This window comes from Equus asinus, unplaced genomic scaffold (assembly GCF_041296235.1).
Source record: "Equus asinus isolate D_3611 breed Donkey unplaced genomic scaffold, EquAss-T2T_v2 contig_3, whole genome shotgun sequence".
In the NCBI taxonomy this organism is placed as follows: domain Eukaryota; kingdom Metazoa; phylum Chordata; class Mammalia; order Perissodactyla; family Equidae; genus Equus; species Equus asinus.
Window position 1 is genome coordinate 1,502,731 of NW_027224960.1, and position 19,369 is coordinate 1,522,099.

The 19,369-nt window shown below is 36.8% G+C and overlaps 1 pseudogene; it reads right to left on the reverse strand.

Annotated features, from left to right (window-relative positions):
- Nucleotides 1-1,443: 1,443 nt before the first annotated feature.
- Nucleotides 1,444-19,369, reverse strand: part of LOC139043591 (centromere-associated protein E-like) — a 79,680-nt pseudogene continuing 61,754 nt past the window's right edge.

Genomic DNA, 19,369 nt, shown 5'->3' on the forward strand with positions numbered 1-19,369 from the left:
TTTCATGTGTTTCTTGGCCATCTGTATATCTTCTTTGGAAAAATGTTCATATCCCCTGCTCATTTTTTGATTGTGCTGTCTTTTTGTTGTTCAGTTGTGTGAATTCCTTATATATTATGGAGATTAACTCCTTGTCAGATATATGATTTGCAAATATTTTCTCCCACTTGGTGGGCTGTCTTTTTGTTTTGATCCTAGTTTCTTTTGCCTTGCAGAAGCTCTTTAGTCTGATGAAGTCCCACTTTTTTTCTTCTGTTTCCCTTGTCTGAGAAGACCTGGTATTCAAAAAGATCCTTTTAAGTTTGATGTCAGTGAGTCTACTACCTATATTTTCTTCTAGGAGTTTTATGGTTTCAGGACTTATCTTCAAGTCATTGATCCATTTTATTTTTGTGTATGGCATGAGATAATGGTCTACTTTCATTCTTTTGCATGTGGCTGTCCAGTTTTCCCAACACCATTTGTTGAAAATACTTTCCTTTCTCCATTGTATGTTCCCAGCTCCTTTGTCAAAGATTAGCTGTCCATAGATGTGTGGTTTTCCTTCTGGGCTTTCAGTTCTGTTCCACTGATCTGTGTGTCTGTTTTTGTACCAGTACCATGTCATTTTGATCACTATGGCTTTGTAGTACACTTTGAAGTCAGGGATGGTGGTACCTCCAGCTTTGTTCTTTTTTCTCAGGATTGCTTTAGCAATTTGGGGTCTTTGGTTGCCCCATATGAATTTTAGGATTCTCTGTTCTGTTTCCATGAAGAATGTCATTGGGATTCTGATTGGGATTGCATTACATCTGTAGATTGCTTTGGGTAGTATGGACATTTTAACCGTGTTTATTCTTCCAATCCATGTGCGTGGAATCTCTTTCCATCTCTTTATGTCATCATCTATTTTTAAGACTGATTATATTTTTAATGGCCTTAAAGTCGTTTTATTACCCAGGTGAACATACCTACTACTTTGCAATACTCTTATTCAGTGGAGGAGTGAACATCGTAGAGAATCAACCTGCAGCTCTGTAATCATGTCTGGTTTGGGTGCAGAGGAGAAACCAAACTCCCAAGGGACAGGCCTGAGGGACAGCGTTATAGGAAGGCACAGTTTCACTTCACCCTAGTGAACCTGTGACAGTGTGTTAAGGTAAGGGAAATAACCAATTCATAGACTTTAACAGTGATGGCTATGATATAATTAATAATCTCTCCCTTTGAATGTCTTCTTACCAAAGAGCCAAGAATGCCTTGAAATCACTAACTCTGTTCTAAACCTTATGCAACTTGCTGTTTTATATGGTTTTTCAAAGTCATATGATATAAAAGTACTATCAGATACTCTCTAAAACCACAGTTCTTAACCTCTTATAGAGTAACAGACCTCTCAGAGAGTATGTTATAAGAAAGTAGGGACCCTAGTATCCTAGAAAACTGAATCCACACACAAAAGATAAAATTTCAGAGGTTTTACAGATTGTGTGAAGCCCATCCATAGATGCTTTATGTGTTGCGGGGAGCCCAGGTTTAGGAATTTTGTTAATTAAATGATGCTTTAATTTATGTATTATCTAAGTCACATGTGGATAACGAGATTAATGAAAATGTATACATTTTATGTATACACGGAAAGACTGGAAATTTCCTTCAATAACTTTATTCTTCACAAAATATATAAATAAATAAAACAATTCAACTTCTAAAGTATTATCACATTCAGGAAGAAGGCAGTCTATCACCATTCTAAATGACTGGAATGCCTCAATTTCTAATGGCAAAGTGCAAACTGAATTGAAATTAAGTTGGACTGTGACATCATTGCCAGGGATAGAAAAATAAAGTAACAAATACAGTCATTTCTAAATAAGGAACACTAGGCCCCTAGAAAAGTGACAGCAGAGTTTACTGAGTCTTGCACTCGGGCACAGCTTGTCCTGAGGAGGCGTGCCAAGGGCCTGGCTGAGGATCCACACTCTCTGCTCCAGCAGTTTGTTCTTCTGAGAAAAAAATAGAAAGCAAAAGTCATCTTATTAAAAAACACGTTTGGTTGCAACACAACATACAGCTTATATACAGTTTACCTTACAGCTGAGGTAATGTTTTCAAATTGATAACCCATTATGTTCTCCTGCTGTTCTTTAACATCTTTCAACGGCTTCCTCTAGCATGCTCCCAGGATGAAGTAAAAATTCCTCTCCACAACCCACAAAGTCCTGCGCATCTGGCTCTTCTCTCTCTGGCTTCACCGACTTCACCCAGAGGAACCTGTGTGCACTGCGCTCTGGCCACACGTGGTTTTCCAACCCTTCCCCTGGTTACGGTCTCTCCCAGCTGGGCCGACCCTGTTCCCTCTGCCTGAATCGCCTTCCCCTCCCCTCTTTGTTAAGCTAACTCACCTTAACCTGTTAGATCTCAGTCCCCTTCTTCAAGGAAGACTTCCTTATGTTCCTAAAACAACCTATTAAAAACTCATAGGCTTTTGAACTCTAGAACTGTACCTTTTTTGACTACTTGATCACCGTCTATACCCACTAGACTGTGAACTCCAGGAAGGCAGGGGCCATATCTGGTTTGGTTATCAATGTACCATCAGGGTGCAATATGTGACACATAGGTGGAGACCAAAAATTTCTGTTCATTGAATGAATATGTAAATGATATAAGTCTATGATCTGGCTTGTGTAAAATGAATATAATGCTACTGGAAATACTGGCCCATTGAATTGATAAGAAGGTCTTTTGCAGTAAAAGTAGTTATGTTTGTAGGATGGTGTCTCTCTGTGTCCTCGAGAGCTGCTTGTCTATCTGAGGGAAAAGTTGAAGGTTCAGGAGGCAGAATAAGACTTCCCTCGGGGTAAAAAGTGATTTCACTTCAGTGCTGTGCTTTGGAGAAACTTCTCACAGAGACAGCAAATGACATCTCTGCAGTGCAGCTTCTCCATGACATCTTCTCTTGTCTAAACTTGCCCTTTGGGGCCACAGGGGACAAATGAGTTCCAACCGTTATCCCCGATCCCCAAGTAACCAGTATATTTACCCACCTGGGCGGAGGCCTAGACTTGAGTTATCAAAATAGCGAACTGGGTGAGGTGCTGGGAAAGACTTTGATCGGCCATCAAAAAACCAAGATTTCGGTGAGTCCTTTGGCACAGGATCTTGTAAATTCCGTTCCTTGCATTGAGAAGGCGTATGCTGTCTCTCTTGAGAAGCTGGTCCGGTCGCTTTAGGAGACTTTGGAGAATTCTCACAAGTCACTTCTTTGTGAGCTTCTCTTTTAAGAGTTCTCTCCTTCCACATTTTGACCTCATTGGAAAGATGATGATTATTGCTTAAATGTGGGGAAAAATAAAAGAGACTGTAAGACTGCTCAATTCCAGAAATATATTCATATTTACATAAAATTTTTTTTCTTAATTGTGGTAAAATATATGTGACATATAATTTACCATTTTATCATATTTACATTTTAATTTCAACCTAATGCTTCCTAAGTTTGGATTATTTCCACAGTTCAGAAAATGAAATGAGGTCAATATAAATTGAAAAATTGTACTAAATCTCCGTGATCACAGAATCTTGAAAAGTATGATATTAGGTTTCAAATGAATCAGTGATGTCGTCCAGCATGGTTTATCTACTGATACTCTGTGGCAATAATTTGATAAGTTAGTCTTCTGGATGGATGAATCTTTAATGTACCTTTGTTATTTTAAAAGATATATTACACTGTGCTTTTCTGGATTACTTATAGTGTTGCTTCCCACAGGAAATGCTGCCTGCATTTATTCACTCCTTCAGAGAAGCCTGGGAAGCAATCCTAGGCCCTGCTCTCCTTTCTTTGATCAGTCAGCCAAGTGTGTTGATACAACCTCACACTTTTGGGTTCCCCCCCATTCTGCTCTAGCAGCTAGAGACGCCGTATGAGCTCATTAGGCCCCAGCTTAAAATCCTCCAGTGGTGGTAATCCTCCCGTTACATTTAGGAGACCACCCCAGCTGCCTCAGAATGACCTGCAATGTGTAATCTGGACCAGTGGCCTCTGGCATCGCATCTTGCACTTACTCTGCCTCATTCTGTATGCTCTGGCCACACTGCATGTCTTTCTGTTCCACTTTCCTCTTTGACTCAAAGCCTGTGCACATGCTGTTCCCTCAGCCTAGAAGGCTTAGCCATCTCTACTGTCATCAAGCCTAACTGCTACTCATTTTCAGATCTACTCTTACATATTAGTTTCTTGATCACCGCCCCTCCCCACATCTAGATAAGGTCTGATCCCTCTGTTGGACCCTTTCATAATGTCCTGTTTGCTTTTTTTGTTGTTTAATAGCCTCACACAGAACAGTAGCTATTTGCATATTTATTTAATGCCTATTTTTCTTCTATTGCATCATTAGTAAAGATTAGCACAAGATTCTAATCTTTGGTAGAAGCCAATTAATTAAATTTTTTACAACTGTTTATAAAGGTTAATGGGCTACAATAATGGACCTGAGGGATTCTCCTTTGAGTAAAGCCTCACTGACTTGGGCATATTTGTGGCATATTTAAGCTCCCCTCAAAGATCTTGGTTTACTTTTTGGTTCTTGGCTTAGTTAAAAACAGGCTTAGCTAAAATCAGTTGATGGGCCAGCCCTGTGGCCTAGTGGTTAAGTTCCGGGCACTCCACTTTGGCAGCCTGGGTTTGGTTCTCGAGTGTGGACCCACATCACTCTGTTAGTGGCCATGCTGTGCTGGCAGCCCACATACTAAAAATAGAGGAAGATTGGCATGTTAGCTCAGGGCGAATCTTCCTCAGGAAAAAAAAAAGGTCAGTTGATGGATAGCAAACCTCTGGAATGGTGCTACCATATTCTCATTCCTTTTCAAAAAGACACATTACATGAGCTCTAAAATTTACTTCCCCTATATGTGTGAGGGGTTGCCCACTGCAAAAAATATATATGCATGTGTAGGCATCATCCTCTCCCACACATACCACCATAAGCATAATTCCTGTATCAGGTAAGCAGATCTTACCTTAACATTTCATTCCTTTGCTTTGTTAACTGTTCATTTTGCTGCTTTAACTTAGAAATTTCCTTTTCTAGCCGTATATATTCACTTTTCAAAATAAGAGCTTTTGTGCTTTGTACAATGCCGCTGCCACCCCCACAGGTTAAGGGTTTCCTTGAAGGCTGAGAATCAGTATGTTCTGATATCACTGTGGGAGGCAAACACACAGACAGGTGATAATTTTAATTATCTCCAAAGTTCACAATAAAGGAAACATTAGTAAGTTCAATAAATCACTATAAAAAACAAAACATCTCAGCACCATCTCCCTGAACGTCACCCTTGACTTCCTCCTCTTCCCTCACCTCCTATGCCAATTCCATCATGGATTCTAAGTATCTGCGGAACCCCTGCTTCTCTCCACCCACTATCTCCACCACCACCACCTGCTAGGATCACTCACGGTGACGGCAGCAGTCGGAGCTGCCCTTCACTGTCTACTCTCGACGCCAGTGGGGTCCCCTGGAGGGCTGCTTCCACCACACAGCGTGTGTGGGGTCCACCCCAAGGCAGTCAATGTGCTCCCAATACTCAACACGTATTTGTTAACTAAATAAACCTTAGACTGCTATTAAAGAATATACTATCCAGTATTTTACACCATATGTGTACAAGTAATGTAAAGAACTGTTTTGTAAATTTTAGGTAAAATTGCATAAAAGTGTGAGGTGCTTAGAAAGTGGAATGATCCACTGGGTCACTGACTGTTTACAAGGGAGGGGCAAGATGAGTGTGGGGAAGACACTCAATGTCCATTTCCTTTTGAATTATTCTGAATTCAGGTACAACACGTACCTGAAAGTCACAAATTAGAAGGAATCATCCTGACCCTTCTCTAACAACAAAAGTTCTATTTTTACCCCTTGAAGTTTTCCAGGTAGGAGCTGCAATTATCCTGCAATGGACACTAGGGCAGTTCAAACTAAACAAGCACCAGACAATGCGTGGACAATAATACACACAAACATCATCTTGCATTTGCCTGACATTTAGAATTTTCAGTGTGCTTTCACACACAACTTTTAGCCTGATCCTTACAAGTCTATATCCAATCTAGAAGGTCAGGCGTTCTCCTCATGATTTCACAGGCTGTTAAGTGAGGGCAGTCAGCTTAGAGAACTGTTCGTGACGTTATTTCGATGCTGGACCCACTACACAAAGCTGCCCCAAGTACTGTTCAGCATTCTCTCTTTTCAAATGAAACATAAGAGACAGAAATATGGGAAAAGATACAGTTTGAGGAATGTATATGCAGAAATTTGATGATTAGATTTGAAAACTGTATCTAAGATAAGTTTCAAAGAGTTTGCCAGTAAGCATCAAGTCTGTATTTTCAGTACCAACAACAAGTAGGATAATATTTACTGTATACTGACTATGTTTTTACAGTGCACATGGTTAAAATCTATTAAGATATGCTTGTGTTTTATTGGGAAGGGTATGTCTACCTTGACAGGTAAGTCATTCTTGTATACTACTGAAGGTATCTTCACTAATATGTAAAGATCTGATAGCGCACAGGTTACATTCATAGTTTTTAAGAATCTATAATGGATAAATAGTTGAGATTACAGGAAACTTAAGGAGGTATCACAGGATAAATATGATCTCAATGAATTCATTTTAAAAATAGTTCTTTATAAATTAGTGATTAACAGGTTTATTCTTGACTGTCATATATATAGTAGCAGTCTTCAAAATGTGTAAGTATACTGAGAAGTAAGATGGAAAAAGATCTGGAAATATCAGCATTTTCTACTTACTTGAAGTATCTTGGGCCTGCTGATTTCGTCTAAGATTTTCTCTCAATAGCCTTATAACTTCTTTTTGATGTTCTACAGTGGCTTTTGTACAAGTAATTCTATTAAGAATAACAACAGAAATATGTAAAAGGCCAGCAACTAATTTTTAATGGAAGAATAAACAGAACTGCTGTCAAGAATTTTCTGATAAGATACATCACATTGATATGATATGCATAAGCAGCAGTAGGTAAGCCCTCACGATACCCCCTGGTATCATGCACTTTATAGCCATAAATAACACCATCAAATTGGAAGTGTTCTGTTTGGCTGCAGGGGCAATTTTTTTTTAACATTGAGAAACCAATTCTTTTAAAATTTCTGAAAGCCCAATAGGTATCATTAACTGGATATTGAGCAAAATTACATTCAGGGGCACCATAAAACAAATAATTGGGTTGTTATCATGAGGTCCTAGAAACCTCTTGAAGGTACAACAATTACCAAAGCGTAAAACCAAAAGCACCTTCCTGTATATACTGTAAGGAAAGCACACTCGACTGCAGCTCTGATCTGAGGTGACACAGTCAGAGGTCACAGTCTGCTCATTGCACCCAGGAGAAAAAGACATTCTGTTAATTATTTGCTTGAGTGTTAATTGGCAATGCTAAATTATGAGACTTTCTGCCTTTCTTAGAGACTGAAAGTATCTGCTGATTCTATTCTATATAAAATTGCTTTGCATTTATTTAAAAAAAATTTTTTCTTTTGAGGAAGATTAGCCCTGAGCTAACATCTGCCACCAATCCTCTTTTTGCTGAGGAGGACTGGCCCTGAGCTAACATCGGTGCCCATCTTCCTCTACTTTATATGTGGGATGCCTACCACAGCATGGCTTGACAGGTGATGTGTAGGTCCACACCTAGGATGGTGAACCCTGGGCCACCGAAGCGGAATGTGCAAACTTAACCACCGTGCCACTGGGCTGGCCACTAAAATTGCCTTTTTAATGATGCTCCACTAAAACCAACAGTCCTATCAATAGAAGGCTGGTTAGAATGCATGAAGATTCAGAGTGCGACTTTTTGGGCAAAATTAGATATCATCATTAAACATTTATTAAACATTTACAGGAAGAATAAAAAGTGTGAGGAGTCAGAGGTGACATATTAATAAGTGGCAACATTATATTTCTAATTCAGTTTCCTTGACTCTCTGTTTAATGTTCTTTTCATTATGCTATACCACAAAGAACTTTAGGCATGCTATTGTATATGGTACTATACATAAATAAATCAATAAAAAGGGAATATGCTCTTGGGCACTAAGTACTACAATTTAAAAGGAAATAAAACCTTACACAAAAATACAATAGGAAGAACAAATGAAATTAAGAGAACCAACAGAAACCTTAGACAAACTGCTAAAAACACACACACGTTCTTAATATTCACTTTCAAACAAAAAAGGCCATTTTTAAGCTGTTCCTATATGATTGAACAAGAAGTATCCAAAGACATAGTATGTCAGTAATTGATCAGAATTGTGCTTGTTTTCAAAACCTTTGCATACATAATGAGAATTTAATAACTTTAAAATCTGTAGATGTTTGTATTTATTTTATAAAAAGCAATAACAATATCTTAATATATTTTAAATTTATACAGTTTAGAAAGGAAGTTTAAGCTACTAAAGTCATATTCAATTAAGACAAAGACATACTCCTTTTCAAACTCCTTGGCATTTCTCATCTTCTCTAGGTCTATTTTCACCAGCTTTGTTTTGAGCTCTTCAATTTCTTCTTTATAGGGCTTAGCTCCTAAAGCAACTTTGTCCTAAAGGTTTTAGAGAAAAGAGAAATAAAGTAATTTTAGAGCAGTTTCAAAGACTTGTTAACTACCTAATATAGTAGGAACATTTTAAAACAGCAAACTCCAAACATATGAAAAGGAGGAAAGGCACAAATTTTAACCCTAAAATGAGTAACAAATAGATATTTGATGTGAAGTACATGTGAAGCTATTGGAAGCTAATGTGTAATTAGAAAACCTATGACTTCTATTTCTTAAAACAAATATTTTTCCCAATTAAAAAACAATATACTTAAACAAAATGAAACAGAAAGGTTGAAACGAATGAAATGGGTAGATAAAGGTAAATCAGGAAAATAAGACAAGAGATGAACAGTAATATAAATATCAAAGTAGAACTGAATTCAAGGCACAAAATATTATATAACATTATTGGGGATATTCTGTACTCAAGGTTGGTTCAATCTAGCCATACATCTACTTCGACTCAGAAAAAAAATCAGTCATATATACATACAAACATATACAAAAATCTTTTTTAATAAATAGGTTTAACTTTTTAGAGCAATTTTAGGTTTATAGACAAATTGAGCAGAGTACATAGAGTCCCGGTAATACCCGTGTCCTCCCCTAGTTTCTCCTATTATTAACATCTTAGTGTGGTATGATTGTTACAAATGATGAGCCAATATCGATACATTATTAACTGACGTTCACAGTTTACATTAGAGTCTATTGTTTGCATTGTATAGTCCATGGGTTTTGACAAATGTATGACACGTGTTCATCATCACTGTATCATGCAGAATAGTTTCACTGCCCTAAAAATCTCCTGTGCTCCACTTATCCATCCCTCCACCCTCCCCCAGAACCCTTAGTAATCATTGATCTTTTCCTGTTCGCCTAGTTTTGCCTCTTCCAGAATGTCATACAGTATGCAGTGTTTTTAGATGGGCTTTTTAAAATTAGCAATGTGCATTTAAGGTTCCTCCATGTCTTTTGTGGCTTGATGGCTCATTTCTTATTATTGCTGAATAAATCATTCATTTCTTTTATTGCTGTTACCACAGCCATACTATGGATTACTATTATATATTGAATACAAAAATAAACCCATCTAAATAGGGACCCAGAGAGCTCTTCATTCCTCTAGGCGTTACCCCCAGTGCCTATAAAAACATTTGCACACACACGTAGTTAGCAAAGACTAAAAAGATGCAAGCTTCCAAAGCTGAGATGCTCAGCTTAAGAGGGTTGCTGACTAGGTCAGATAAGCCCATTCTGGGAGGAGCCCAGTATTTGCTCAGTCATGGCACCAGTAAAATACCCTGGCTTTCTGGACCAGATGCTGATATCAGGGACTCCTTGAGCATATGACTGGCTGGAGTGGTGTCAGTTTTGTAAGAAACTGCCAAACTCTCTTCTAAAGTGGCTACTGTACCACTTGCATTCCCACCAGCAGTGAGCAAGAGCTCCTGGCCCCACTCCTTGCCAGCATTTAGTGTAGTCAGTGTTCCGGATTTTGGCCATTATATTTTGAGATACAGTGGATGTACAGTGGTATCTCATTGTTTTTTAATTTGCAATTTTCTAATGACATATGATGTGGAGCATCTTTTCATATGCTTATTTGCCATGTGTGTATCTTCTCTGGTGAAGTGTCTGTTCAGATCCATTGCCTATTTTTAAATCAGGCTGTTTGCTTTCTAATTATTGAGTTTTAAGAGTTCTTTGTATATTTTGGATAACAGTTCTTGAAAGATATGTGTTTTGCAAAGATTTTCTTCCAGTCTGTGGCTTGTCTTTCATAGGGCAAACATTTTTAATTTAAATGAAGTCCAGTTTATCAATTTTTTTCCTTCATAGATTATGCTTTTGGTGTTGTATGTAAAAAAATGTCAATGCCAAACCCAAGGTCACCTCGATTTTCTCCTACGTTATCTTCTAGGCATTTTCTAGTTTTGTGTTTTAGATTTAGGTTACAATCAATTGAGTTAATTTTTGTGAAAGGTGCCCAGTTGTTCAGCACCGCTAGTTGATAAGACTACCCTTTTCCATTGAATTGCCTTTGCTCTTTTGTCAAAGATGAACTGACTATATTTGTATATATTTCTGGGCTCTCTATTTTGTTCCATTGATCTATTTGTATACATTTTGATTTAAAAGTTCAAAGAACTCTAAAAATATTTATTCATTTATGACACCTAAAAGAAAATTTCAATATATTCTAAAAATGGAGAAATTGCAGTAATTTTTTTGCCACAATATAATGAAATAAATTAGTCATATATAACAGTTTTAAAACAATTCTTGAGTAAAAGAAATTGAAATTGGAAATACTCTCTTAGAAATGAAAGACAGTGAGAATTCCTTATTTCAAACACATGACGTGTGCCCAAGCTGCACTCAGAAGCGCTGACAGCCTTAAACATCCTCTAGCCGCCTGAGGAGTCTGAGCGCCTGTGTTCTCAGTGAACAGCACCTGCTCATCCTATTTTAGATGGAGTCTGCTGAGAAACTTTCTTTGCTCTACCAGAAAAAGAATTCCTTTGAGATTCTGATTTGAATTACATTAACTTTAGAAATTAATTTGGGAAAAACTGATGGTTGTACAGTATTTAGGTTACAACCTAGGAAATAGCATATTTCTTATTTTAAACCACATGCTCTCCTATATTTCCTTTTAGAGTTTTGTTGTTCTTTTCATATATGTTGCCTCATTTTTTGTTAAGGTTAGTCACTTGAGCATTTTATATTTTGTGCCAGTTATAAATAAGATCTTTTTTTCCCACTGTGCAGGATGTCCCTAAAGTACTAGCACAGTTTGAATTTTTAACAAATTTACTGCTACTTGATATAAATAATTTGTAAAGATACAACAGAGGAAATGTATCAAGATTTAAACAAAACTGTTAATGAGTCATTTGTTCAAATTACTTTCTTCTATATTCACTTAATAAACCCTACATTATATTGGACAGCTATATCCAGGTGAATTAAAATAGTGGTGAATAGGTTAAAAGTTAATATCTTTGCATTTTACTATGCCAAATCTCGAGTTAAATATACTGTTGCATTTTATAGAATATTTATATAAAATACAGAAACAGATTCTTAAAAATTCAAACTGTATAAAGATTTTATGGATACCCTATACTTTGCTTTCTTTCCTCATGGATGCTGTACAATGGCATACTCTATTATATTATCTAAATGGTTACTTTTAGTATGCAGGAAAGATATTCCTCTCTCCATAGACACCTGTACCAATCTATACTGAGTGTGGAGAAATTTGTCGCTTACTCCCTCTTTCTTGAAACACTAGCTTCACTTATATGAAGAAACTGGAACCACTCTGTTGCCCAGACCCCCTTTTCTTTTTCACTCACTGGCTGCTCCATCTCAGTATCATTTGGTTACTCCACATCTCCTCTCCATTATGCTTATGCCCTCGTCCAGTCTCATGATTTTTATATGCTGATGATTCCCCAAACTTAAACCTCTCGCCTATATCTTGCTCAGACTCAGATATTCAATTGCCTAAGTCATATCTCAACTTGGGTGTCCCCAGTGGGCATTTCCAATTCAGCATGTCCAAAACTGAACTTTCCTGGTTTCAAACTTCCTCTTCTGGCAGTCTTTCCCATTTCCGTATGTAGCAACTCTATCTTCTTGGCTGCTCAGGCCAAAAACTTTGGAATCATCTCTGACTCCAAGAAATACGAGAGGTACGTGTTTGGCTTTCTCTTTGATAAATTGAATCTAAATATTTTGCAAAAAAAAAGAAATATGAGAGGAAGAGACATGTGCCACTTCTGGGCCAGAGCCTTTATGAGTACAGATTTTAAGACAATTTTTAGCTTCTCCATCTTGTCCCTTTTCTGTGAGCCTGAGCACGGACAGCTTACAACTGGGCTTTAACCATGCAGATGAAAACAGCACCAAGGAAGTGCTGGAGAAACAAGATGGGAGAAACGGGGGCCTCTGAATGACCATGTGGAAAGGAGCCACTTGCCAAGCTGGAACCCACACTTTTACGTGTGAAATAAGCTTCTGTTTTGTTTGAGCCATTGCATTTTGTGGTTCCCTTTGTTGTAGGAGCTGGCACGTCACTAACAAACACGCCTTCCTGGATTCTATTTTCAAAGGGCAGCCTTTAAAAATTTAAGTCAGACTATATCATTTTGCCAAAATCCTCTGATGACTTCCCATCTCATCCAGAATAAAACCCAAAGTGCTTACAAATAGCTTTCAAGATGCTTTATGATTTGGCTCTCTGCTACTTCTCACCTATTTCCCCTTCTATCCTTGCCCACGCTGCTCAGGAGACGCTGGCTTTCTTGCTGTTTCCTTGAATACATCTCAACTACTTCTGTGTTGTGGCCTTCGCATTTGCTACTTCTTTTGCCTAGAAGGCCCTTCCCTACCAGACAGCTCACACCATCACTTCGTCATCTTAATTGTGCGGCTCTCCTCAACTCCCCTTACAAAATCACACTCCTACTCACACCCACTCTCACCCTGCACCTATATACCTCTGTCTGGCTTAATATTTTTCCATTGCACTTCTCACCGTTTAACAAACATATATACTTGTTTATTTTCTGACTTCATGAAGCAGAATGTAAGCCTCTTCAAGGAGGCTTTATTTTTTTTCCATTGCAGTACACATGGCATCTAGAACAATGACCAACACATAGTAGGTATTCAACAAATACTTGCTGAATGAATAAAAATGTGATCATTTAGTTATTTAAAGTATTAAAAAATTACTCTCAAGGATTTTAAAGCTTTACAGTTGATTTTCTTGGTTTTTAGCTATACTAACAATTTCTAAAAACAAAATTAAGATTATTTTCTCTTGCCTCTCTGTTTCATGTCTCATTGAAAGAACCAGAATTTTTAGAACAATGTTAAATAATGAAAAGAGTAGGCATTCTTGGCTTGTTTCTAATTTTGGAATGAAGAGAAGAGACACTGGAGCAGGAACAGTGAACAAAATGCCTATTAGGATCCGACCCAAGTAGCAGAAGAGTGAGAAGTAGCTGTGGCTCAGACGAGGAAGGAAGGCTGTGATGAAGGAGGGTGCGACTTGTGTAACGGCATTCAAGCTCAAAAACATTTCAACTCTGCTCTTTCTAGAGAAAACAGGTTAGATTAAGCCCATAGGCTACCAGGTGGGACTCAATAACAGGGGATTAAGTAGAAAAAAATATAATTTTAAAATGTACTTATCTAACAGAGTATTAAATATTTAGATAAGAAGCATATTTTTTTGAAAAATAAAAAGAAAGTCTCAACAAGAAAAAAACCAACAACTCAATTAAAAAGTGGGCAAAGGATCTGAACAGAGATTTCTGCAAAGAAGATATATGGATGGCCAACAGGCTCATGAAAAGATGTTCAACATCATTAGCTATCAGGGAAATGCAAATCAAAACTACAATGAGATATCACCTCCCTCTGGTCAGAATGGCTATAATTAACAAGACAGGAAACAACAAGTGTTGGAGAGGATGTGGAGAGAAAGGAACCCTCAAACATTGCTGGTGGGAGTGCAAAGTGGTGAAGCCACTATGGAAAACAGTATGGAGATGCCTCAGAAAATTAAGAATAGATCTACCATATGATCCAGCTATCCCACTGCTGGGTATTTATCCAAAGAACTTGAAAACACAAAGGCATAAAAGATATATGCACCCCTATGTTCATCACATCATTATTCACAATAGCCAAGGCTTGTAAACAACCTAGGTGCCCATCAAGGGACGAATGGAAGATGTGGTATATATACACAATGGAATACTACTCAGCCATAAGAAATGATGAAATCTGGCCATTTGTGACAACATAGATGGACCTTGAGTGTATTATGCTAAGTGAAATAAGTCAGAGGGAGAAAGTCAAATACCATATGATCTCACTCATAAGTAGAAGATAAAAATGACAAACAAACACAGAGCAAGAGAGACTGGATTGGTGGTTACCAGAAGGGAAGGGAGGAGGGGGAAGGGCAAAAGGGGTGATTAGACACACGTGTGGTGATGGATAATTGGTCTTTGTGGGGTGAACATGATGTAATCTACACAGAATTCGAAATATATTATGATGTACACCTGAAAGTTATATAATGTTATAATCCAATGTTACTGCAATAATAAAAAATTAAAAAAAAACATATTTATGAAAAAATGTTTCAATATACTACTAGAGATATACAAACATACATCCTCTACATTTTTGGCATTCAGAAATTAAAGTGAAAATAAAAAATTTCCTTACTTTGAAAAGTAAAAAAATTAAAAAAAATTAAAAAAATAAGATATATTTTAAACTGTCAAGAATATTTATGTTTTTTAAAAATAATTTTTACAGGAAGATGAAAACAATCATTATTTGGCATGAAAATAAACGTATGCATTTATTTATATTTATTATGCATAATTTATAAAATTATGCCTTTATTTATAAAATGAGTTTTAAGTTACCTGAAGTACTTGGATCATTTCTTTTGTTTTTTCAAGGCATTTATTTGATTCATTAACTTGTGATTGAAGTTTTGCTATTATATCATTAGTCATCTCAAGCTCTTTCTGTATCTTTATAATCTTGTCTTCCTTTTGCATGGCAGTTTCTTTAGCTTCACGTAGTGAAGTTTCCAGCTCTTGAATCTTCTATTAAAAAAAACACACATATATAAGGTGTGCCTTGAAGACAGAATCACAGTTTATATGAAACAAAGATCATATATAGGTATTAATCTTTCAGATTGCATCAACATAGGATAGATGGAGACTCCAAATGTCACTCAATTTATACATGTATTATTTTTTTCATTTAGAAGCTGATCATTTAGGACTAAAAGAGGCCCAGATTTTATATAAGGTTAGTACTTATTTTATTTACTAGTTAGCATGGTGCTAAGCATATTAAATAGGCACTTACATTTTAAATTAACACTACTTACAGAAAGTATATTTGTTAATTGACACTTTAGAGGAATACATGTAACATATCTTTCCCTTTATTTTTATTACCTAGTTTTTATGCTGAAAAATACAAGTATGTGGAAAAATCCAAAGGCATATAATTAAGATTAAGTTCCCCCATCTCAGAACCCCCACTGACTCTAAAGCGATGACTACTAAACTCTTTCAAGTGTATCCTTCTAGAAATTTTCTATATGTATCTACGCATGTGAATATACAGTTTACAAAAACAGTAAGTCACACACACAATAGTGTGTAAGAAGAAAGTTCACACAGAATAGCGTGAAAGAAGAAAGAGCCAAAGCAGGACTGCATTCGAACATGAAGAAGACAGATATGACTACAGAAGAACTATACAACTTTAATGTAGACCATGAAGACACTGAAATTGTTAAAGGTTTTGTTTCCCTTGGTTCAGTCATCAGTTTAAATGGAGACCGCAGCCAAGAAATCAAGAGAAGACTGTGACTCAGAAGGGCAGCGATGGAAGAATCAGGAAAGATCATCAACAGTAAGGGAGTATCATTAGAGACCAAGGCCAAGATTATCAACATCCTCGCATTCCCAATTACTATGTGTGGGTGCGAAAGCTGGACAGTGAAGAAGGCTGACAGGAAAAAATGGACTCATTTGAGATATGGTGTTGGAGGAGAGCTCTACAGATACCCTGGACTGCCAGAAAAATGAACAAGTGGGTCCAAGAGCAAATTAAGCCTGACCTATCTCTGGAGGCAAAAACTGTAAAACTGAGACTATCCTACCTTGGGGACATGATGAAAAGTAAAAGGCAGCAGGAAAAGAGGAAGACGAAATACGAGATGGAGTAATTCCAGAAAGGAAGCCATAGGCGTGAGTCTACAGGAGCTGAGTAGGGCTCTTGAGGACAGGATATTGGACATCACTCATTCATAGAGTTGCCAGGAATCAGAGCTGACTCTACAGCACATAACAACAATAAATATATACTTCTGGTTTTTTGTGGGTTTTTATTGCTGAGGAAGATGAGCCCTGAGCTAATATCTATGTCAATCTTCCTCCATTTTATATGTGGATTGCTGCCACATCATGGCTGCCAATGAGTGGTGTAGGTCCGTGCCTGGGATCTGAACCATGAACTGGGCCGCCAAAGTAGAGCATGCAAACTTAACCACTATGCCATGGGGCTAGCCTCCTGCTTTTTAAAAAATTAAAAATTTTATTTTCACTTGATAATATATTTTCCAGATCTTTTCATTATCAACACATAGATCTCTCGCATTTTTGTTTTCATGGGTAAATATATCCTATTTCATGGAGGTACTATAAACTAGTTAACCTGTCACCTACTAATGAACATTTAGGTTATTTCCAGTTTTTTATAAATACAAAAATATCTTAATTTGTTCATAATATAAGACTGTTCACATATACACACATGCAGGTTTTCCTGGAAAATGTTTCTTTTTGGTCCACCTGGAATTTACTTTTGTTTAATGAATGAGGTAGGAGTCCAGACTTATTCTTCTAAGATGGCTAGTTGGTTGTTCTGATTCAAACATTAAGCAGACTATCTTTCCCCCGAGTTGACTGCTCCTACTGTCATGCACTGAATTCTCCTACTTGTTTGGGTGGACTGCCCAACTCTCTGCCTGCCCCACTGCTCTACCTCCACATCACTGACCTGCTCTGTGCTACTCTGATTTGGCCTAATTATCAAACTAATAACATACGATTTATTATCTGATGGGGTATTTCCTGGGGTCATTGAAAATGGGATTTCCTTGTGCTTGTTTATCTTATTGCTTTGGAAGATGGGTTTCATATTTCCACTATTTTTACCTCTACAGCTGACTGAGGTCTGTAGTGATCAGCAAATCAATAAACTCTATATTAGTGATCTTCTAGTTTCCACTAGTAATAATTATTAAACTGGCAGTTGATGTTTTATTATAAATATTTATTTTGGTAAAAATGCTAAGTTGTAATTCACTCGGGTTCCCCACTAAGACGTGTGTGCTAACAAAATAAAACAGCATGTTTGCTGTACAGATTCCCAAGTAAGGGCAGTTAATACAGTTATTGGATTATTCAAATAATGTACTGATTCTTGGGCACAGGTTAATCTGTATAAGAAATTTATTATACTTTTAGCCTCTTCCATTTTTGTTTTGATCACATTAACCAATATTAAAGACACTGATGATAATTAGAGAAAAGCTAAATTGCTCTTTCTCTCTAAACTAGTTTGGTACTATAGACATAGATTATAATTTAATAGAAAGTCACATGATTTAGAAAACTTATAATGTATGGTAATAACACCTTAAGTGGTATACATACCTATTAATCAAATTAAGGCATGAGTTACTTCTATTTTATAATTCAAAGGTAAGATCTTATGTAACATGTAGCTTTATAATTAGTTGAGTGAGCGCCCCAATAGAACTATATTTAAAAAACAAGTCCATCATGCATGTTCCCTAATACCTTCAATACTGTGATTTTGCTCTGAAATGTTACATATGATACATCTTTAACTCTACAATGAAGCTGCAAATTGAAAAACATCTTATAAGAAATCTCATACCTCTGTGGTTAGTTGTGTAGCTCTTGATGTGACATGAAGATTCTTATCGCCTTGTGTAGTAGGATTAACAAGGGCACCAGATGTTCGAGAGATCTTCAAAGTTTGATAGTTTTTCAACAGTTTTTCATTTTTCTCTTTCACTGATTTCAGGTCATGTTCCCATTCTTTGGTGATGGTCACATTTCTTTCCTCAAACTCTGTTGATTCATTCATTATAGCCTATTGAGTAGTAAAGACAACACTATAGCTTCTAAAATGAATTACGTATTAAAAAAACCACTATGGAAAATACTAGAGTTCTAGGACAAGGCATATGTTGAAATTCATTATTCAGAACATTCTAGAATAGTACTTTAAAAGAATGTGAACATTCTTTGTGGCTTGCACCAGTTCCTGACATTTCAGAAGACGCTGGATATTGATTATGAGAATAAAAGAAGAAAAAGGACTAGAGAGGATTCATATTGATCTGCAAGATGATAATCTCATTCTATTAGATCAGCACTGACATATGAAGAGGAATCTGAAGAACTGGTCAGGTTAAAATCATTATGTATGTTATGACATATATAATGTCATATATAAACATTAACTGACATCTAATAGCAGAGCATACCCAGTAAACTTAATAACAATCTATTTTCCTCTTTCATTTCAAACCTCAGTGTTTATAAGGAAAAAAATTTACTGACTTTTCGTAATCTGAAAATCTTCTATTTCCGTGCAGGGAGTAACAGCCAATCCATACCCTCATTACATCAAAGGCTGACTCACTCTGAAATTGCTTCTATCATCTTTTTACTTCCTATTCCTATGGGATGTACTTTTTGCTCTCATCATGAATGCCTTCTTGGCCTTACCTGTATCTTTCTTTGTGGCTTTATGGTAGTTCTGTGAGATGCGGATCCTAAATTAGTTGTTCTTGCTGGCACCCTGGACTCTCCTTGGTTCTGGACTACTGACCCCACACCACACCAAGTTATCAATTGCTATGCTCAGATGGTGGAAGAAGCCACATATCCATGCTGATCCACAGAGCAGAAATCTCTACTTTCTAACCACAAGTGAGCCCTCAATATTATGAGAAAAACACTGAATTATATGGAAATTATCTTATCCCAAACACTGGTTTTATGCTTTTCTTCATTGATTGTGGACCATTTTTTTTTATTTTAAAAGCTCATTTACTGTTTTGCTAGCTTGGGGTATTCGACAAATGGG